The following is a 24,339-nucleotide window of genomic DNA, read 5'->3' on the forward strand; positions in this document are numbered from 1 at the left end:
TCTACTCACAATCTCTCCCTCTCTCTTTCTTCCTCTGCCAGTCACTCTTCTTTATGGGGCCCTTTATCCATAATATACTGTTTAATCTGGCGAAATGAGAAATTATCATCAAACAGGAAATATAGACTCATGAATACTGATTTTGCATGGGGCGCTCCCTTGCAATGACTTAAAATGTAATGCAATGATTCGGTCGTTCATAATACATGAATGCAAGGCTTGTAATCAAACAAAATTGTGTTGTTCACTTGCAGGAGCAAATGAAGTAATGACGATGTTCTTCAAAAATACATTTTGATCTTTGCTGGATTTAAATTCAGTAAGAGTGAGTTAGGGGAACTAATCTCGTTAGTCTCGTTAATCTCGAGTTAGTTTCACAACAGTGGGGAAATATATACATTTTGCCTGTGATGTAAGCGATTCAGCAGCATAATGGAGAAGAGAAACATTAAAGGTGAAATGTAACAAACATAACTGCCTATGACGCTTTGGTATTTCGTTCGGGTTGTTTGTTTTTCTTATTTTGCAAAGTCCCCAAAAAGCAGCATTTTTATTATTTGGGAGACATTAAAGAGGCTTTTAGAAAATCTGAAGACAAACAGGCCTCTCAAATGTTTCATTTTTCTCCTTAATGTGAAAAGCAAGTCTTAAATATCAATACTATAGTCCTTGTGTTTGGCTTGCGCTAATGAAATAGAAGTTATGTACAAAGGACAAAACAATCCCTCATCTTTGAGCAGTCTAAACTACCTTTTAATAACTGCTGTCAGAGGACTCGTCTCAAGAGACAAAATACACGCTAAATAAAGCACAATGCATCTGATATCATTATCGCGTTTATTCACAACTCTGTGATATTTATGTGGGGATATGAAAATCCATCTGTATTTGTACTAAGTCTCAGTTGTCAGATGTGGGGAAACAATATGAACGTTTAATAAAGGCTTCAATCCCCTTAAATCCCCCTGCTTTTATTTGACATGCGGTTCAATACATTCATTATGGCAGCATTTAACATGTGACCAAGGGCCCCACGGTGTCTAGAAACAGGAGCACTACAAGAAAACGCCTCGGAGGAGAGAACACAAGTACACACTCACGCACACACCACCCATCGTTGGGTTAAGCCTGTGGAATTGATGTGCCCCTAAGCCTGTTTTTTTCAACGCATTATGCCCCAAGGAGAGAGCTTCTGAATGGTGGTGGCTGCCACTCAGTAGAGAATAAGCTTGGGATCAGACTGCAGAGGTAAACACATACACACACATAAAAGCACATACACACACACACCTACAGGGTGAATGAGAGCAAAATTCGGGGCAAGATTTCAAAGAGGAAACATACATTTTTGAGGGCAACACATTCTGTTTCACAGACGCACATACACAATCCTATTCATCCCCTCTCTCTCTCTTCATCTCTCCCACACACACACACACACACGCACAGAAACACACAGCAACACACACACTCACCTCTAAGCTAAGGGATGAAACCTGCTCAGTGTGTCTCTGCCTCATGCTGGCTTAGCCACAGAGCTGAAGAACAGTGAGGGGATAGAAAGTAGAGATGAAGACATATGACAGAAAAGCTCTGTAAACAAGACACACACAAAGATATACTTACAAGCACACACACACACACACACACACACACACACTCTCACACACACATACACGCAGGGGGCTGCTCCCGCCTCTGTCTACCTTCTGCTCTGCTACAGTTAGGTGTGGTGCTTTGTGTCAGACCGGCTGTCCTAGTGCTATGTTTACGCCTCTCTCCTGTCCCGTGTTCAGCCCTACAGGGGCTACTCGATGTCAGTTTACCGTGAAGCAGCGAAGGCTGGGTGAAGGGCTGACTAGGCCTCTCTGTGGGAGGCTTCAGCTTGCGTCTTAAGATGCTGCTAAACCTTTTCAAACCTACAGTACCTACACAGCACCGCCTGCTGTGCTGGAAGAAGCAGCTAACTGCTGAGTCTCGGGTGATCACCACTGTGTGGTAGGGCGGAGCAGATCTCCTTGTTTGTCGGTGGGTGTTAAGTGCTTGTATCTTAGGCTTATAAAAAATTCTACACAAAAACTATTGCAAAGTTTAACAGACAGGAGAACATGTGCTGTGTGCTGTGCAACACTGCATACCTGCAACACGCTTCAGGTTTGTGCATTTAATAACGAAACAAGTGCTTTTTATGGCTTACAAACGAACCCTTTACAGCTGCAGGAGGCAGCTCATTTCATTAATAAAAGAAAGAAACTCTGATAAACCCATGGTTCAAACTGCCTATAGACAAAGTTAGCGAATAGCAGATGAACATAGTATAGCACATAGAAATCTAAAGAGCCAGATATTTTCCTCAGGGGTTTCTGAAGACCCAAAAAGAGCTGCCAAAAAAGCATGTTGCTGTGGACTGTAAGCATGAATGTATTATAAGAACTAGATACAGCATTCGAGGCTGAGCCCAGTTCATTCCTATGGTTGCTCAGCTACACCTGAAGCCTTCATGGATTATAAACCGTATGTAAAATTACCTGGATGATCACGGTTGCTTCCGCACTTTGCATCCCATGAAGCAGGTGCACTAGAGTTCTCCGCTGGCCATACCTGCTACCTTCAATCAGGCTCTTCCAGACTTTCCACATGTTATTGGACCAAATGGATAAAATCCTGATAGTGAAACCAATCATTTTGGCCACTGATGGTGGGCGAAAAGGCCTGGCTCGCTTGCTCGTAACTTTACAATTTATGGATAGTTGAGGTCTGGGCTATGTGAAGGCCAAGTCCTTTCACACCGAAATCGGAAAACCACTTCCCTAATGTTATTCAGTTGAACAGTTAAAAATATACTTCGTCACCATGAGGACTGTCCGCCAGTCTGCACGAATATTGTCAATAAAAAATTAGTTTGCAGTGCAAAAAAAGTTGGGGATACCCAAGTTTCCTTGACTGGAAGTAACAGGCTGATACACTAGGTACACAAAAGAATGGGGATCCGTTTCAATCTTTACATGATGGCTATGCATGATGACCTTAGTGGTTCCAAACACAGGTGGGTCTAACCAGCTTCTACAGTACCAGTGCCAGCCTATGATTCACTTTTAACGTAGAGGATGAAGTGGGAATGCAGTCTTTACTTTGGGCCATCTGCCACATAGCCGAGTGGGCAAACCCTGTTCAGCTGAGCACATAAATGCATATTTGGAGTGTGTGGGGCCACAGGGATGAGTGGTCAAGCATAACGAATCCAGTTAGAGGGGTGAAGCCTGTGTGAAAATACAACAAAGATTTGGGAATCAAGAAGTCTCCCCCTCTTTATCACACACACACACACACACACACACACATAGAGAGCAGTGGGGCTCTTCACTGACCATTACTCTTGGCAATGAGAGCTGAACAGAAAGTGCTTAGTAGAAAACAACAGGATACTTCCACTTCAACTCAAACAGCATCCATCAGCCATACAGTGTGTGTGTGTTTGTGTCTTTCTGTGTGTGTGTGTGTTTGTGTGTGCGTGTGTGTGTGTGTGTGTGTGTGTGTGTGTGTGTGTGTTTTGGGAGAGAGAAAGAAAGAAAGAAGGAACAGCAGATTTCTCTCCTGTCACTTCAATAATGCTGGCCTAGGTTCTCCTAGCATCCCTCTGACCTTCATGCTCAGTTTAAGCACAGTTACATCACCCAAACCTTCATTACTACTGTGTGTGTGTGTGTGTGTGTGTGTGTGTGTGTGTGTTTGTGTGTGTGTGTGCGTGTGGTTGTGTGTGTGAGTGTATGTGAGGGAGAGAATAAGAAAGACAGATGGTGAGGATTGACTGTGAGAGACACACATGCCTCTTGTACATCCGTCTAGCCTTGGGTTAGGACATCAGCAGTTTTTCATTGATCTCTGAGGCCTTTGGGCTGCAAAGTTGTTTTTTTCACATTTTCACTTGTATTTCTTCCCATTATTTTTTTTCTTGTATGATGTGCAAGTCTGTGAACCGCATTTAGGTGTAGTGTGATCCTGTACTCAGATCTTTGTGTAAATCAAACAGAATTTTAGACCTTTTAAGTAAGGACAATTTTGCAAAGTTATGCCAATATGACCAGTGTTCACTTCTTCCAGGTGTTTAAAAGTTAGGAGTTTGGTGTAAGGTTATGATTTAGACAATTAGGTCTCACTCAACATGATACGGTTAGAAAATCTGAATGAATTGCGGCACTGCACCATGGTGTTTTTGCAATAAGAACAGCCAACGGAGGTGTGGATATGATACAGATGTCTCTTGGTCACTTCCAGTGGAAAGTCTCTGGGCTTGACTGACTGGGAGGAGATGCTTGGTCACAATGGGGGGGATTAGATCTCCCAGTGGGACTCTGTGTACTTGAGGATATTAAAGATAAAAATAAGTTGGAGGAACTTGTAGGGGAAAAGGATAGCTAGGCTTCTCTTCTTGCTCAGTTGACATCGCAACTTAAAGAATGGATTATAATTACCAATGCATTCCTTTACACATCAATTCTATGTTGCAGCTGGAAATGGGATCATTTCAATTGCATTTCATTGTCATGTTATTAACCTGAATCTGAAAAGTAACTAAAGTTATCACATACATGTAGAAAAAGCAGCTAACCTACCTAAATAGCTAACTATCTATTTTTCTTGACAGCTTGCTATTAGTTTGATTTATTTGATTCAATGGTGTTTAAGACTGATGGAAATTATTATACTTTTTTCAGTAAAAAGTAATCTAATTGATTACCTTTCCTATCTTAATAACGCTGTTACTGTTTCTGCCAAAAAATGCAGAGCGTTACTATAATTGAGGACATTTTTTTCATCAGACCGACTAGATCTCTGAACTGAGAGGCAACGACTTTTTTTCTTCCTCGGTTAGTGGCCAGTGCACGAGACAACTGATAAATGCTGACGATTGGCTGAGGTTGAGTAAAATTTCAAGGTAAGCCAATCAGAGGTAGACTCACTTTATCCTACAGCAACATTAACATAGTTTAGATGTTCGGACATTGTTTCTGTTAATGTACTGTATTAAGTGTCCATTTCATTAAAATCTTCACATTCATCATAAATAATTTAACATTCATATGTATTTTAACTTACATTTTTACTAAAGAGCGGTGGAGGTGGTGGGGTCACATTTGAGCATTTAAAAATGTACTTTAAAGTACCACAGTAGTTACTTTCTAAAGTAACTAGTTACTTTTATAATATGTAACTGAGTGTCCAATTTAGTTACTTTTTGGAAGAAGTAACTAGTAACTGTACATAATTACTTTTTAAAAGTAACTTACCCAACTATTGTCTTTAATAAACAATTATACAGTAATATACTGTAAAAACAAATCTGGACGGTACATTTGCTCTATCTGGCCATCTTGGCAGGAGTGACAAAAATGTGACAAAACACTCGACAGGACTCCAAGCCGTCGTAAACTATGATGCTATTAACACTGAAGAGTCTCTGCCTGGTAAATGAACTACCTTTCATATGGATCAGTAACTCAAAAGACTTTTTGCTGAAGTTATTTGAATTCTAAAAAGGAATCCATTAAAATGTACTGTACCTCAAGTTGTATTATCCAGAATAGTTTTCTTTACTGGATGTTGGCAGACTTTGGCCATAAAGTCATATTTTAAGGTTGAGACACTTTTGCGACTAATGGTGGTTCCATAAAGCGGGTGTGGAAGTTTGAATGGAAAGGCTGTAACAATGAACTATTGGAGCACACTTCTGAAATGGTAGCCAAAGTGCAAAACAGGAATTTATGGAGTCTCTGATCAAGAGATTTATCCTTTCGGTGAAGTCACATTAGTTCATACTTAGAGCTCTGTATCTAAAGATGTGAAGGTTGAGATGAAACACACTAGCAAATACTAAAGCTGAGTCATTTTTGCCCAAGGCTTACTCATCTTTTGTCAAAAAAATCCAGAGTTATCATTTCACACTCTTTACAGAATAGAGGCTGACAGTAAGTGTTGCATGAAGTTTAATTGCATGAAGCCTGTTTTGTGTGTTGGTGATTTCACGGATGGCGATGAGGGTCTGCCACTCCAGATTGTTTGTTACACAGAACCATCTGAGAGGCCGTCTTTGGAAACTGTTTGGAGAACAGCAGGCTCTTTCAAAAAATACCTGGCAGGTGATTGGACAAAAACATCTGTACAGAAATATCTATCAGAAGCTTCCTACTAGATGCTGATTGGTTGATCCACAGGTTGTGCGTACACAAACACATTACTTGAAGCCTGACAAAATTGATCTTTCTGTTATATGTGATCCCGTGATTCTAGAGTGATCTTGGGCTATTGTGAGAATCCAGCTGCCATGAAAGGTAAGAAACCTTTAAAAAAAAGGATAAAAGGATTTCAGAAATCAACAGAGCCATACAACTTGGCTCCACAGACCGTGCGTTCATGGGCATAAAAAAAAGAAGTTGTTCCCATTATCACTCACGTCACTTCTTATGGGAATCAGAAGTGGGACACTGGGGCTAGACTTTAACAACAGAGTTTCCCACTTGGTCTCTGACTCGTTGTTGGCAACTGATGTTTGATGTAGGCGACTTTGTTTCACTGAAAATACCTGTGTCCTTTCCCGTTCGTTGTCCTGCAGATAACACAAACAACCACCTGTTGATATGCTGTCCACGTGTTCGCATAAGAAAACAACAGCAAATCTTTGTTATTCTAGCCGCCATGTTTTCACCCAACTGATGCTCCCCCAGTGATGTTGGCAGTCATGCAACAAGTTATCATGCCAAACGCCAATGTAACAGAAGAAGAAGAACATGCATCCCGACAGTAGGAAGTAGGAAAAACAACAAAATCCCGCACCCTGATATTCCCAGGTGGCATCAACGCACCAAGAAAGCCGTAATTCCCATGACTAAATCCCACTGACTAAATCCCAATGATTTTCAGGAACACCTGACCTTTGCCCCAGCACAACCAGGAGGTTCTCCTACATTGTTTTGGGTGAAATGTCTTAGCAACTACTGTTCGGATTGCCACTAAATTTGATACACACATGTATGTACCCCTCAGGATGAATAGTTAAAACTTTGGTTTATCAGTTCAATATTCCCCTTAGTCTCAGCCACACTTCATGTTTTTATTCTGTTAATAAGCAAATCTTTTCACGCTAATACGCTAGTCCAGTGAAAATGATAAATAGTATATGCATTAGCATTTTCTTTGTGAGCATTTATAGCACTTCAACATTAGCTTTTACCTCGTTGAACTGCTAACATGTCTGTAGACAGTCGGCGGTTTTCTGTTCATTAATTAGGATTATTATGACTACTTTTGTGTTTCAGCCGTGAGGAGATCCTTACATACCAAGCCGTCCTGTTTTGCTATATAATTATTTGCACCACGGCACTCTTCACCAAGTTGTCTGCGCAGCAATTAATGTATAACAATTAAATAACTGCTGCCATGTGCATGTGCACATTCATTTACAGTATCTGAGAGAGTATGCTATGTGTAATAGTGGTATAGGTAGAGTGGGTATACTGCTGATTAAGTGGATATGTCTCACCGAGGAGCCAGTGATAATTAAGATGATATATTGGCAATGGGCCTGTTGTTTGGTATGTGTGTTGTGTGTGGCTGCCTCTGACTCCTTCACTAGGCTGTTTATTTGGATCCAGATACATTACAGGTTGTTTCTACCAGATTATTTGAGCTTTTAACAGATATCGTTTAAATGTCCCCTGTGCATCCATTCATTAGATAATACAAGGGACAGCCAGGGTGCTGTGCCTGCTGCGCATTACCTTCCTGAAGCATTGTTGTGAGTTATCGCTAGCACACACCTTGAATAAAGTGAGTCGATAATGAGGAGATTCAGCAAAAACGACAGCACGTGAGGATGCTTTATGAAGGGTGGAGAATAAACAGAAAGTAAGACAGGGAAAGAAAGAGCAAACACTCCTGTCTGTCTCGGTGTCTGTCTGCAGGACCCCCCTTGTTAAGAGATTAAATACCATACTGTTGTTTAATAGGATTGCTTGGCAGGGACCTGTTTGTGTGTGTGTGTCTGTTTGTGTGTGTGTGTCTGTGTGAGTTTGTGTGTGAGTGTGTGTGTGTGTCTGTGTGTGTTTGTGTGTGTTTGTGTGCATTAAGGGTGGGGCTAGGGTCCGAGTTCCAACAACATTGCTGGCACAATATTAATACAATGCAATGTCTACTGGACATTGTGTCTCTCTTTTTGTGTCTCTGTGTCTGCTGCCCATCTGATATCATACATATCACACACAGAAAATCAGGAGATAATTCAAAGCTAATACAAAGTTTGCCCTGTAACAGATGCAGTGCACGTCTGAGATGAGGGAGAGGAGTTGGATGAGGAGGCTGCGCTCCAGCTGTGTGTGTGTGTGTGTGTGTGTGTGTGTGTGTGTGTGTGCGTGTGTGTGTGTGTGTGTGTGTGTGTGTGTGAGTGAGAGAGAGAAAGCTGTTAGTCATCCCACAGTTCCCCATGTTCACGACAAAGACAAATAAAACGTATTAACAATAATACACAATGTGTCCGTGACTCATTAAAAAAATACTGTTATGGACAGTCCTTTTTTCTCAAATGACTGATCAACTCTCACAGCTGGGTGTACATACAGAAGTTTATACTTGTGTTGCTGAGTGATATGAATACAAATTAAGATAAAGATAATACTTTTACTTTGTAAAAGGAAGGATCTAAAATATCAAGTTTTCACACGAGATCATGGTTGTTCTAGCAAGTAAATCTATAAAATACATATTTTTTCGCAATTCCACGTTTTGTATTTAGAAAAGTCCAATGTCATGGCCATTTTGGGGCAAATACTACTAATTTTAATAGCGAATAATTGTCTATTTCAAACAAGCAGCAACCTCCTGGCCCTGAAAAGTAAAGCCAATGCAAAGTGCCGTACACCTGCAATCTTTGTAAGAGCCAACAGGGGGCGACGCCACTGGTTGCAAAGAGAAGTCTGTTTGTATTAAAGTCTTTGACAAAAAAACTCTACTTTTCACTTGATTTACAACCTAAGTAAACCTCATTAGCTCCATTGATATGCACAATACATGTCCGTGTTTTACTAACAGCAATTTAAGTTGTCCACATACATTTGTCCCATTTCTCTGGCTCAGCCCTCCTCTCCTTGTGTCCTTGTGGTCCGGATGTTCAGTTTCTCCACTGCTGTTATCATTGGTTTAGCTCTACTTTCCCCGCACAGCGTGAGCGGCTCCAGTCTAAAAGTTATACTCTCAAAGGTGGAATACTCTGATCTTATCTCCGTCAACAGCTATCATCTTTTGAATGCTCCTGGAGTTTTGGTATGATTACTGGAGGAGCAGTAAGAGAGAGTTGTGAACTTTGAGCCTCTTATGCTGTGGCCGTTATGACCCGCTTCATGCTAGATGTGAAAACACCATCCGTCTGCTATTCTTTGAGTCTGTTTAAAGCATTTGTATCTGTGTGTGTGTTTGTGTGTGTGTGTTAGTGTGTGAGTGGGTGCTCAGTTGACGTGTCGTGAGGTTGACAAAGGAGATGAGTGACTTAGGTGGGCACATTCACTCGGCGCCTGGTAGCCAAAAATCTGTTGAATTAAAATTATTAAACTGCAATTGCATCCTTCCGGCGTTGACAGAATGTAAAAGAAAAAAAAGCTCCACTCTAAAAAGCAGAACAGTGTAGTGTGTATATTGTATCTGCCTTCAACCCTGATGATTTGGGTCAGGGAAGGTGTGTTCAGACTGAATGAAAGTGGATTTTCACTGTGTTTCATTTGTGAAAACTTAACTCCTGGAGCTTTTATTGCAGCATGTCGCCACCTTGGACATATAAGGTTCCATCTGCCTTCTCAGTGGTTTTCAGAAATTGATATTTAACATTTTCACATTACAAATACCATAAATGATACGTGAAAGTGACAGACACAATAAATGTATAATAAGTACAATACATAAAATACTGTCACGTTTATTTGGAAGAGGTCAAATGAAGATAAGACCTTCCAGTCCTCGGGACTCACTTTCAGCTTGGAATTATAAAGCTCTGTTCATTCTGAAGCTAACGTTAGAACAGAAGAGAATATGTGAATGTGAATAACTCAATTTTGATTTAAAAAATTTAAACTTTACAATTCCAAGATGGTGTTTCTTCACTGCAAAAAATCCGATTACATGTTTCCGTTGACTCCATATGCAATCCTAACCCACTAACATTTGCTTTACAATCAATCTGCACATACCTTGAGATTGATATTGTTCTTGCTCCAAAAAGGTCTCTCAATCTAAAATAACAGACCATACCCTACATAGAGGAGTAAGGCACTATAGGGAGTCAGAGATACAGAGTGTGCATCTGGGTATAAGCAAAAGTGCTGCAGTAATATGGTTTAGTTTTGTTCACATGTAAGAGAAAAGGAAACATAACTGAAAACAAATACACCACACCGTAAAGGAGGGTTGTCATTTATGTCGTAGTGAGCCGTAGTTGAAGGAGTTACTGCCGGGCTTCGCAACATTGAGCTTGGGTAGTGTGAAGTTAGCGTATCAAACTGACTCTGGTAACTAAAATTCAAAGCTGAAGAATGTCCGCTGAGGTGTAAACCCGTGGCCTGATGCCAGCCAAGCCAAGTAGCATCTGTAAAAGTTGCAACAGTAGAGTGATCCTCTGCTAAATGAAAACTAGTCAGAGTACCCGCAGAGGTCCGAGGCACAAAAGACACTGAAAGAGATGGTTAGTCGAGAGTATCTGCTAAGAACAGACGAGGTGCACAAGGACACTGTTGAAGGTTTTGGTTTTGAGGATTTTGCACAGCGCAGGTCTTATAGACGCCACTTACCGAAATGGGTTTTTCTCAGGCTGAATCAAGTCTTGTGATTGGCTCTCTGTGCCCCTGTCATAATTGTGGGTACCGTTTGTTGATTTCTTAATATACCAATTACATTGTTTGATAGATGTTCTAATGTGTGTTTTGCATGATCACCATCATATCAGAGTTAAGAGGGGAACCCATAAAAAAAGTCAACTAGGAGCTTCCACTGGATGCCCACCCAAAAGGTAAAAGTAACCAGTACTTTTACCTTTTCTGTGCATTTATGGCATTTGGCACAAGCTCTTATCCAGTCTGAGTTAAAACTCAGCATTTCTGAATACATTTAAGCAAGAGCAGACATTCAAAAGTGAATGATCAGCCCAGTGATTATGTGACTATAAGGTGCTACAGGACCTCATTTAGAAGTCACGCTGTAGAACAGAGTTCCCATTATCCTATTATATATTATTCAACCATAGTTTGTACCGGGAAATGGAAATAGAAATGTGTGGGCCATTCTTTAGATTAATGTTACACCCACCGCTAAATGATATCACTAAATGCAAAGACATACATATGGGGCCTTGGCAAAAAGTCCAGGTGGGCAACAGAACAGTGTAATTATTTACTCAACAAAAGCTATAAGGATAAATGTTCGCTGGCAGATATTTTTTCACAGCAAAAATTTGGCTTCAACATTATTAAAGCTAAACTCCTTTATTCATCACCAAGGAATGAAGGAATAAAAAGCAGCAAATGGACAAATAAACAAATTACTTTTTCTCCTCCAGTAACCTGACTTCATCTGCAGAATTCCAAACTGTGGCTCCACCGCCCAAAACGTCACTTGGTCAGATTTTCATTTAGCCAGTAGACATGTTGCACTATCGTTAAGAAGAGAGCCAAAAAGCCAAAAGATCTGATTGGCCCCCTGTTGGCTGGCTGCAGTGTAGGTCATGAACCCAGCACCTCCATGTAAACAGATAGGACGTGGGGTAACTAAAAAATCACATTTCCAAATATGGTTTCTATCATGCTGATGTTTGTTCAAGTGTTCTTAATCATGATGAGTTCCGATTCAGTTAGTTATTTGATCCTATAAAAACGGAGTGAAATGCCATGACTGACAGCTTATTTGATTGGCCGGGCAGTCTATCAGTGGATTTACTGAGCAGAGTCGGCCTGTTGTGTAACTGCAGAGCAGAGTGACATGGACCCTGTGTGTGAATAAGTAAACAAGACTTTTCACTAATCTTGCAATAGACAACAACGCCTGTAACCATGGTAACTATATAAAGAATTCGTAAAAACAATATGGCTGATAACAAAATAGACTAAATAAGACCATGGATTACAGACCAAAACTCAGTGGGAATGTCTTAAGTTTTTGCATATTTAAATCTAACTAAAATTGAACTAAAACTAATAATACTAAAAAATTTGATTATTTTGTGTATGTGTTGTAATAATCGCTATTAGATTCACATCTTTGTCTGTTCCTTAAATGAATTATGATTTGTATTTTAAAGGGAACGCCACCTATAAGACTGTTTTCACAGTTCATTATTGTTCCCTTGTTTCCAGAATGATGATTTTGTCAATGTTGTAAAGTTACAAATACCCATGTTCATAACGTTATTATTACTATTGGTAACATCATTATTATCATTATCTTTGCTAATTTGCAAATAATTGAATCTGTCCCCATACTTATACCAAACACAGGGTAAGAACACAGACTGACGCCCATTGTCTGTCATGCGCATCCTCTACAATGTGACTGTTGCACCCGGATGATGAAATCACAAATGCTGATTGGAAATAATTCAACCAAAAACCATTAAGGGTCTAGACAACCAGGCAACACAAAGCCCACCAACGAATACCACCTCTGCAGAGTGTGGCCTCCTGGCTGCAGTGTCTGTGCGTGTCTCCAATCCTGTGCAACAAAGTGCATAAGTGGACCCCAGAGGAAAACTGTCACATCACTTTACGGGAGATGACAGCCGTGTGGCTGATCCTGCAGGACTTTGACTTAGTGTGTAACGTGCATGGATGTCCTGCAAGGAAAGGCACACACTCAAATGACATACAGTACATTGACTGGCTAGGCAATATGTCATCCACACCACAGGATAAATCCTGGGAAGAAACAATACTGTAATACTGGGGCCTACAAACATACAAAATGGGGCAGACGTTAGGTCTAGGATTTGGCTGTAGGAAGAATGTAAGATCAATTTTGTTTCCCTTCAAGTCTGCCAATAAAAAAACTATACTGTATTTTTTTTCCTTCCTTCCATGTGTCCTTGTGGATACTTGTTAAGGCCTTGTGAGAGTCAGATATGTGGAAAAAGCCTATTTGTATTCTGATACGATTCAGCTACTGCAGGTGCTACTATACCCAATCCCATCGCTTAAATATGGATTAAGATTGTAAAAATTGATTAAGAGCATGTGTCTGAGCAGTGTGCAGAGTAGAGCCCAGAGCACCTGTTACATTACATGTGTTTCTGACTGAAACGGGTTGTACCTGTGTTCATAGAACTAAGGTGATCATGCATAACCCAAAGATGTGTTTGTATGTGCGCCTGCATTCCCCTGTGTCTATCTTCCTCTCTGTTTTCACTTTTCTTTGTTTGATTGTGAGTAAAAAACAGCTTGCAGCCAATAAAGCATTGCCTGTCCCTCCTGGGCACCTCAGTGGCATTCTCCTATTTCAATGTGAAATGATACATTAATCATTGGCTAGACTAAATTACAGTTTTCCAGAAAAGTCCAACTATAGAACCACATTGAGACATTTTCTCAAAAATACTCCTCAGCCTGACATGTGAGGGGGGAGGAGGCTACGTACATACCTTCAAAGGATGAATTAAAAATAATCCACTCTTCACTCTGTATTGCCTCTCCTCCCTTAGCCTACTGTATTTTTCTGCTCCTCTAGGGATCTCAATGTACTGGTTTAAACCCATATAAATCTTGTAAATCCATTATGAAACATGCCATAGATCTCTAAAAACCGACGCTCATAATCCTAATCCCAGGTTGCGGATTAATTTAATCCAGTGTTTAGATCTAATCCACTAGTCTCCGGTGCAGCAGAAGAGAAGGATCCATGTGTGGTGATTGAAATCTCCCTAATCAAATTTTATTTTAGTTATATTTTCTCATTGCTTAGTAGTTAGTTGAAACACTTCTCTGTCACTCTCTTTATCGGTCTCCACTCCCTTTCTGTTTTTCTACCTCTTTTTACTCCATCCCCACAGGGAGCATCCCATGGAGAAATATTCAGAGATGTAATGCTGTGTGCTTTTCATAATTTGAACATTTACACTCCACGGCATCATCTCTCTTCTCAATCAACAAAAGCAAACAAATCAATTAGACAAGATATCAACCATGTTTACTTTGCCACTTGGCGTCAAACTTTGCTTGGGCGATGAGACTCCCCCCCCCGCCCCGCTCTGTATTTCTCAAACAACCAAAGACAAAGTTGAGCATGCAGAAAACACCCCACTTTGAAAGCATGTGCGAAAAGACAAATGCACACAAAAAACATACAATTCATTACTGCAATGCACACACACACCAACTCACACACACACACACATACACAATTGTGTTACCACTAATTGCATCAGTTCCATCAAGCCATTCTCAGACAGTCACAAACACAAATCAAATTAGCACTTCACATCGCTTTGTCCCTTAGTGCAAATACTCCAATTAGGCCATGGCTGAGGGACTATCTTTATGCACATGCACAAGCTAACTTCTAGCTGGAGTAGTCGGGGTAGTCGGCGTTGGCACGACTTTCAGAAGTTTCGCTTGATTTTTGGTATATTGATTAGATAAACTATGTGTGTATGAGAGCAACAGAAGATAAGGGATAAGGGAACAGAGTCTGAGATAGTCAAAGAGAAGGGAGGAAAGGCTGAGATGGGCCTTGAGAACGCACATTTTGTTGTCAGATTCCCACATTTCAGATTTGGCTTATTATGTGACTCTGTCCCTGCAGGCTCCTGCCCGCCTTTGCCTTGATACATCTTTTGAACTTCCCCAGTGTGTCTATGAAGATTGTATGTGCTTACTCTTGCCTGCTATGTGTGTTTTCATTTGTGCAACCAAAGTTATGTTAATGTTCATGAATTCTGGTTATGATTTACCAAACCCTCCTCCAAAACGCACTAAAGGAGGGTCTGGCTACTCCACAAAGCATTTGGGGATGGTAGGAAAACCAGCTCTGGTTTAATGGCATTTCTTTGAACACACACAACCTGCATCTATAGCTGGTGGTCTCCAATGGCAATGTTGACAGTACATGCAAATAGGTTTAGTCTTGTTGAGAGAACCATGTGGAATAACTTTGAAACTGAACTTGCCATTTACAAAAAGACCATTTTCTTTATTGATTTATTCTTACGATTTGGCGGTGCACAGAATTACAATAAGGTTGAATAATGTGTCGTATGTGTATTAATTTACACATTCTCTACATCAAAAATACATTTTTACTTTATAAATTGAGGAGCACAATGTTTTTTGTGTAATTCTATGGTTGTATATATAAGCAAAGGACCATAAAAACTGAAACCTTTAGTGCAGTGAAGGTCTTACTGTATCTTCATGCTCTCGGATGTATAAATGTGAACATTACATATTACAAATTGTGTTTTTTTATAATCTGAGAGCCTGTATTTCAACTAAATGTCTTCCCTGAGTATAATACTTGAGATCACTCTAAGATCTGAGATGAAAGGCCTGCTGTAAAAGCATGATATTTTTCCGAGCAACTGACCTTATTTGTTCTGCCTGGTATAACCTTTTTTAAAAGCAAAATCATTCAAACAGCACATCTGTTGTTGAAATCAAGCCTGCTAAAAGAAAGCCGTTTACTCACCAAACTCTTGTATGACCATTAGAAATGCCCTCTGTATAATAATCTGAAGTCTTATAGACCTTAGTGGTCCCCAAATACTGTATCTGAAGTTTCTTTTATATAGACCTTAGTGGTCCCCTAATACTGTATCTGAAGTCTCTTTAATATAGACATTAGTGTTGCCCTAATACTGTATCTGAAGTTTCTTTTATATAGACCTAAGTGGTCCCTAATACTGTATCTGAAGTCTCTTTAATATAGACATTAGTGTTGCCCTAATACTGTATCTGAAGTCTCTTTTATATAGACCTTAGTGGTCCCTAATACTGTATCTGAAGTCTCTTTTATATAGACCTTAGTGGTCCCCTAATACTGTATCTGAAGTCTCTTTTATATAGACCTTAGTGGTCCCTAATACTGTATCTGAAGTCTCTTTTATATAGACCTTAGTGGTCCCCAAATACTGTATCTGAAGTTTCTTTTATATAGACCTTAGTGTTGCCCTAATACTGTATCTGAAGTCTCTTTTATATAGACCTTAGTGGTCCCCTAATACTGTATCTGAAGTCTCTTTTGTGTAGACCTTAGTGGCCCTCTAATATCATATCTGAAGTCTCTTTCCCAAGAGCCTTGGTGCAGAACTACAGCCACTAGAGCCAGTCCCACAATGAGCTTTCCTTAGGACGTGCCATTTCTGTGTCTGTAGCTTCAATTGCATTTGAGGAGTAGAGAAGGGGGGCAAGGTGGAGGGTGGGGGTGTTGCCTTGACCAACTGCCGTGCTTTGCTTGTTTGCAAGCCATGATGTCTCTCTCTTTCTCATGGGCGGGCCGCCTTCTCCGGCAGAGAAAACAGAAGGTAACCTTTCACCTTATGACATGATTAGGGGCAAGAGTCCAGATTGGCCCATCTGAGCTTTCATTTTCTCAAAGACAGAGCAGGATACCCCAGGCTTGATTTACACCTATCAACAACTAGCCACTGGGGGACCATAGGCAGGCTGGGGGGAAATCATATTAACATAACAGGTGAAATTATTCAGTCTGTTATTCACTTATTGGTAGATTGAATAGCCTCTGCATGAATCCAAATGTATTTTCATATCTTCTCTGAAGTATCTCATGAGAGAGACCTGTTTTCTGGAATCTGAAGGTTCCAAGTCACTCACTCTGTTAACTATTCCATTCTATTCTATCGGTCATGGTGATTGGAGGAGGACTGTCCTGGTTGACTGTACAGACTCAGGAATGTCAGTCAGGGGCAGAGACTTGGGACACTGGAGATGGCATCACCTGCACCTTCACCCACAGAGAAGGGGTGTAAAGAGAAACAACAAGAGACACAGTTTTTTGTGTCATTTACATTAAAGAATCTTGACGAGATTACAGGACTAACAGGGAAGCACACCTTACAGGAGGATAATTATGCAAAGACAGGGAAAGGATTTTCACTAGATCACACCAATGTTCACTAGTAACTCTACTGTAGCATGGCTAATAGGATCTATTGCTAGACTTTGAAATGAACCCTTGTTTGGTATTCCTGTCAAAATTGAAAACCAACACTTTTGTTGATGATTTTTATCAACGTTTTCAACTTCTGTATGTGTTTTTCTTTTTTTTAACACTTTGACGCTTTTTTCAATGTTTGAAACGTAACACTAACTTATTAACTTCAGTTTTACAGTCATTTTTGGAATCTATTGCCAAATGTTTGAGTAAGAAAAGCAGAAATTAGGAATTATTCAGACTTAAATTAAAGGAAAGTAGGTTGATGGATAATGACAAACTGGAATATGTCAATACTATTTCAAAACCACTTTAATTGTTTGTTTTTTCCAAATGCTATAAAATTGAATAGGACACCCCAAAATTAATGAAAGTAGAGATTTGTACTTGGCAAAGAGCGTTGTGTGGAATCAGTCATGGTTTTTGGGGTAATTAAAAAGAACATTGATCAACATGAGGGTTATGATCTGTTTACTAACATTTCTTTGGTACATATTACAGTTAATCATGTACTGTACATGTGCGTGTGATTTATCGAAGGTTGATTGAATAACGTGCAGGAGAAAGTGGATGTAAAAGCGGTACGATCAAGAACATGTAAGCTTGATGAAGGACAAGTTTCGAACCATGCTATCATGACAATGAATAATGTGGTCGCCCCAAAGAATCGTCTGGCAGCAGTTTAATGAGGGGGATCGTAGGGCAATTTTCCCCTAAAGAAACAGCAAATCAGGTTTTTCGCCCTCTACCAGGATTAGCATTCCTTGTATTTCATGTAATCTGGTATCATGTATTGTGTGGTATTCAAATGTACTCCATGTATAGTAATGTATTTTATCTGAATGTATATCAGATAAATTAGATTTCAACTTGAATACAAAGGGAGGATTGATAGATTGAATATTCCTTCTACATGTATCCAAATGTATTTTCATATTTTTATATCTTCTATAAAGTATGTCATGAGAGGGACCTGTCTTCTGGAAACTGAAGGTTACGAGTCAGGGGCCCTGTGTGTGAGAAATGGTCAAGATTCAGATGTGACGTGGGTAAAATCTAACAGCATGGGGCCCTGAAAGAGTCACTGTCACAGTGATGATAACACACTTAGGATTTTTCTTGGTGACCGGATTGCAAAGGCCCCCAAGAGTAATGGTCTGTCTGGTGAGGACCTCCTGAGTGTAGGATGATGTTAGAAATGAGTGGTTCCAGAAGAGAGATCCCAAAGACCATAAAGGATGTGTAGATTTTTCATTTGTTGAGAATCTTTGAGCAGTGCATCTGATTGCATGTCAACCACTCTGTTCACTGTGTCTATAAAACTGCATTTAATCCAAACTCACGGGCTTCATCATGTATGAAGTCTTCTCCATCATTTCCGAGTCTCACCCTACATCACTTTTGACAAAAATAAACAAGTGTAGGGACAGATAGATAGATTCTTCTCTTGTGCCATCAAGCCATTTGTCACAGCTCTTGTCCTCTTTTCTTACTGCACCAGGAGGTTGCTCTGAATGTATTACACATAAATAAATCACTCTGTGTGTCTTTGTGTGTCATGTTGACGTCTGAATTTCAATCAGTAGCCGGTATGATTTTATGCTCAGGTGTAGACTAATATGAACGGAGAAATAAAAAGGAGACGGACAAAGAGAAACAAACTTTTCTATTTGAAGTCAAAGTACCTCTAAAGTCCACAGTCCACTACATTTTGAGGAAGCTAGATGGCACACAGAGATAAAAACAATGCCAGGCAGCGAGAAACAGAGCAAAACACATGCGGAAGCCAGGATAAGTTAAAAGACAGATGGACAGTTGGACACAGAGAAATCTTCAACCCGTCAAGAGACACAAAAATTGAATCCCCCTGACGACAGGTGAGAGACAAGCAAAAGGAGTAAGGTTGTCAATGCTCAGAATACAGAAAAGTCCAGTGTGTGAATGAACAAGTTGCTTGTATGCATAACCATGAGTTTGTGAGTGTACTGTATATATGAGAGGACAAGACCCTAAAGCTCAAGGTTTCCCTTTCGAGCAAAATCCAAACAGTCCATAAAGAGCGCCAAGCGGATTCAATGCGAGGATCCTTCAACTTTTGCACAACTGCTGGACACCTGATGTCCTTTATCACGGCCAACACACTCCTACTCCTACCAATGGCAATAACTAAATGTGTGTATGCGTGTTCATGTGCACATGCACAAGGGATTCAATGCATAGATGTGACCTGAGAAGAATTTTTCACCCATTCTTACCCATAACTTTCTTCACATTTCTTGACTTTGATGCAGGGCCATTTTAATGCAAAGGCAAACTCAGAAGGAGAACCGCTTGAGCAGCACCAATAGTCCACATTAATGTGCAATGGAAACATTTTATTGTTTATTGCGTCTAAAGGTGCTTAGTCGAGACTATTGTCGTCCGTTTTGATGCTGTTATGTTAAGGAACAGGTTGTGGGTGGGCTTACGCTTCCATGACACACAGGAATAACAGGCCAGTTAAAGGAGAAAGCAACTGTAGGAAAGATGGCACACAGAAGACGGACCCCTGTCTCCACCGTGAAAGTCCTGCGTTTGACCCATCCACCATTTTAGCCAACCTCCATGCACGGAATTTCTGCCTTACATACTACTCGCTAAACCCCGTGGAGCTGCTGCTCTTCCCAGTACGTTATTCAGACACACTGAAGGACGCCTTTTTTGTCACTTTAGATGCTGAAAGCCACAGTCCAAATGTCCGTATTTTACAAGTTTGGAGTGAGAACGGGTTGGAGCTAGGGCTGGGCCATGTGGCCAACATCTCAATATAGGTCACTTTAAACGTCGATAACCACATAGGTCACACCACACAGTGATTAGGGATTAATAGCGGGGGTGTCAATTGGTCAAATCATTAGTCATAATTATTGTAATGATTGATTAACTTGCCATTAATCACACATTTTTTATCTGCTCTAAATATTCTTTAAAAAGGATATTTCTCAAGTTTTTCAGTTGTTCACATGCAAGGATGAGGATGTAAAGCATCTTCCTAATGACGCAAAAGCAGTAACGCCATTGCGATTGATACTGAATACAAAAATATATAAAATTGATTTTTGTTTTCATTTTCATTTGATCTTTTTCTAATATGATAACTTTATATCCTATAAGAGGCAACTGTGGCTCCGGAGGTAAAACTTATTATACTTGACTTGATACAAAGAAATGTGTGTGTGTATGTGTGTGTGTGTGTATGTGTGTGTGTGTGTGTGTGTGTGTGTGTGTGTGTGCTCTGAACGCGCCCCCTGTCATTTCACTCTGTGCCTTCTTATCACCTTTACTCCCCCCTTCCTTCACCACCTAAGCACTGATCTTACATGGTCTGTGAACATTAACTACGTTTACATGCACATAATATTCCGTTTTTTGACCTAATTCCCCAAAAGACGATATTCACACTAAGCTGTTTACATGGCTAATGACAGAGAGTATTCCAAGTTTTCCAGAGCTGGCGGACTTGTTGGACCGTGGGAACACAGCGTCCCTCTTCCATTCCTTCAATCAGCTTCTTGAAAAGGTCGGCATAGCAATGTGTGCTCACATCCAAAAACCTGTTGATGTCCAAGTCTTTGATATTGTGTAAAAGTAGATGTGTTTCTCTTTCTAATCAGATCTGCAGACTGGCAAACTGTTGGCTGGTTGGTTTGTGTACAGAAACCATAGCAACGCACAGAGCTGACCATGAGCCGTAAACTGCATGGTAAAAACCCTGATTGAGACCCATATTCTGAATGTGCTGTGCATATTTCCAAAGAAAACCTGAATAATACTGGAATATCCCAGGTATTAATCTAAAATGCTATATTCAGAAAAAAAAACTAATTTGGAATATCCAACCAGAAAATGCTGTTTACATGAACTACATCAATTTTGAAATATTTTCATCTTTGGAATAATAGTGAAATCATGGTGTGCATGTAACCATACTCACTGTTCCATTCATAATTCCAATAAATCAATGCTTTCCATTAATTTCTATTGGCGCAGCCGTGCAATGCACTCTTGTAGCGTTGGGGTAGACTTTGAAGAAGCATCGGGTTGCCTGCTCTTCATTTGCATAAAGATGAATCCAGAAAACTTTATGCAAATGAGGAGCGTGCAGCTCGGCTCAACGCCATTTAAACACCTTTAAACTGACCTTTTGTTGATCTGAAATGAAGACAGATTGAGTAACTCCATGGCCTACTTATCGCTTAAAATGTTTTCAGAAACACGTTTCGGTGAACTGTTTTTGCTGTATTCTGAATGACCACTATAGTCTGTTTTAAAATCCGGGAGCAGCCAGACCAATCAGCTGTAGCCATCGTGGTTGTAGGAGGGTGTAGTCTGTATTCTTTGTGTGTCAGTGGTGATTGAAGAGAAACCTGTGCAAAGCCCACTATCGTGCAATGCTGGGAAGATGGGTAAAATGCCTAAAGACCATCTCTAAAAAAAGAAAAATTAGAGAGTGAGAGATATCAACATTGGCACATGTTAAATGAACTGCAGGTGAATTTAGATAGCATTGCACTTGAGATTTTTCATGTTGCCGTTGCACACATAAAACAAGCTTTGCACACAGAAACCCAGCTGTGGTGCAGAGTTGTATCTAACTAACTAGAACATTTAATGTCCTGGCCTTTCTGAACACGTTGACACCAATAAGTGAATGTCCAATACTGATAATACCCTCAGGTAGCAGGCTGCCCAAAGTCAGGATGAAAATGAAATGGGCCTGTCCGAGATGTTGAGGAGTCAAAGACACTCTATAAGGGAATTGCAAAATCCCAAGTACGTTATGTTCTGTAGCATACCCGAACTTAATACTAGAACTAAACAGGGACAATGTACTGACAGATTGTGTTGTTGATGATGAAAGAGAGACACTCACACAGAGACCATCTTTCCCCCAGTTTTCCTCATTTGTCTCCGTTGTATTTTTTTTTTTTAAATGTGGAAAACAAAAGCGCTTTGCCGTTAATAATTCATGAAACAGACGTGAAATAGCCTGTACATCAACGGTGGGAATGCTTCTCTTTGAACTCATTCAGTCCAGGCATTGTTTTTTTGTTTTTGTTTTCTTCTTCTTCTTCTGCTCCCACTGCACCTGTTTGTACGGTAACACATGCAGACACAGAGATCCAGAGCCTAGAGGCACTCCATCTACACACAGGGGACCAATTACAACAACATCAGGATGCGTGACCCTTAAAGAATTACTGTAACCCAGCAGGAGGAGGCTGGGAATTTCAGACAAGGACATTGCAAACATGTTATTTGTCTCTTGCAATGGGTAAGCAAAGTTTCACTATACAGCGGCAAAATGTCGGGATAAGATGCATGTCATGCATGCACTCTTTTGTCTTCGTTCCTCTGTTTAGTTGTCACTACCTCTCTTATTGTATCTCCCCCTCCTTCCTGCTCTCCCTGGAGGCCATGGTAGGAGTAGTTCAATAATGCACCCTACCATCCACAGTTTCAGGGTCAGTTATTTTTACATTCCATTAACAATCCCTCAACTAGGTGAAGTGTAATTAGAGGGCAGAATCTTACTTAAGAACCGAGAGGCACCAATCATTCACTGATGGAATTGGAAGCAGGCCTTAGCGGCAGCAGTGGGGTAGACAGCACTTTGAAGTGAGGCATTTGAAAAAAGGTGCCTGCGATTGATTTCACGCAAACAGGTCTGGGAACTTCAAAAGGCTAAAGAAGGTTTTCCTGGGTTTAGAATTTACCACTCAAAAAAAAAAAAAAACCCCAGAGAGATAAGACAAGGTTCAAGGTAGGACATTATGTTGCAGAGGAGAAAATGTGAGTCTTCAGATGGGCAAGGAGCGTTTCACTAGGACAGGCAACTGGACAGAACAATGATTGACAGTTGAAGTTTGGAAAAATGCAGGGAACTAAAATCGGGACACTATTAGTAGAATAAATCTTCAAATCCAACACAACGTTCCCAGACCTGCTACACTCAACACATTCTCACTGTTACTGATGTAAAAGTCTCTGTTAGCGTCGGGGTTCTTGGCCTCACTTTCTGACGCTCTGGGTCCGTCCGATTTTGCGTCATATAAAATTGTTTGTTTTAAGAACATGCGGCACAAGAACGGAACAGATAGGTCAGGGGAAAGACCATGGGTGGGGTTACAATGTATGATTGAGTGACGTGCTAGACAGGAACAGGACACAAACCCTGGTCTCCAGGCTGAAAGTCCTATGTTGTTTGACCCCTCCACCACCACAACCAACCTCCTTGCATGGATTTTCGGTTTTTCATACTACTCGCTACCGCTGTCTTCTCAACACTACGCCATCTTACTGCGCCGCAGTTGAGACGCTAAATGGTGATTTTTGTCGTTACTTTCTGACGCTAAGAGCCACACTTTCCTATTTGATGACTTGGGAATTAGAATGGGTTTGCTTTACATAAAAACTAACCAACATGTCACGTGGACAGAGTCTGGTCTAATATACGCATGCAAGATTTGGGTTTTGCCACCAATTGTGGCTGTGTTGCAGCCCATTTTTTAAGCCAAAGCTTTTTCCTGTTAGGTCCTTTCCAGCTGCACCAAACTGCTGTCACTCCTGTGACAAGCCTGTCAATTCATCCAGCCAAAATGCAGTCAAAGAAAAAAAGTGGCCCATATCAACCAGGCCCCTGAAAGCTTGGATTATAACATCAACCGGGGGATTTTACCCTTTCTTGTGATGGATTTCTTGCCTGCTCCACAGCCTGCCTTTTGACAGCTAATTATTTCATTAAACATCTTTCGATGGCTCTTTTCGTTTATCTTTCAATGACTTTAGCTGGTTTAAATCCCACTGATGCACAGACTCCTCTGTTTTCAGGCAGTTTGAGTGTGGAGCGTTGTCAGAATATATTGGTCTTGTTTGATAGGACTTTAGTTAAGGTTTAATCAGTCATCTAGCATTGATTTAGCGTTCTTGCTTTGGGGAGTTGGGGGGTACTGTTTATGTTTGCATTTGCAGGAGGTGATGTGTTTTGGAGTCTTATGAAAGCAAAGGAACCTCTCTCAAATCTCTCTGTGACACCATCTTTGATGGTATTAAGACAGCTAAGGCCTGAGGTGCTCCCTTAAAGGTCCCATGACATGGTGCTCTTTGGATGCT

At 40.5% G+C, this 24,339-nt stretch overlaps 1 long non-coding RNA gene across 1 annotated transcript in view; it reads right to left on the reverse strand.

Moving 5' to 3' along the window:
• The window catches only part of LOC117936915, a 672,281-nt gene that overhangs the window by 97,532 nt on the left and 550,410 nt on the right, over nucleotides 1-24,339 (reverse strand). The window lies entirely within an intron of this gene.

This window comes from Etheostoma cragini, chromosome 2 (assembly GCF_013103735.1).
Source record: "Etheostoma cragini isolate CJK2018 chromosome 2, CSU_Ecrag_1.0, whole genome shotgun sequence".
Lineage (NCBI taxonomy): Eukaryota > Metazoa > Chordata > Actinopteri > Perciformes > Percidae > Etheostoma > Etheostoma cragini.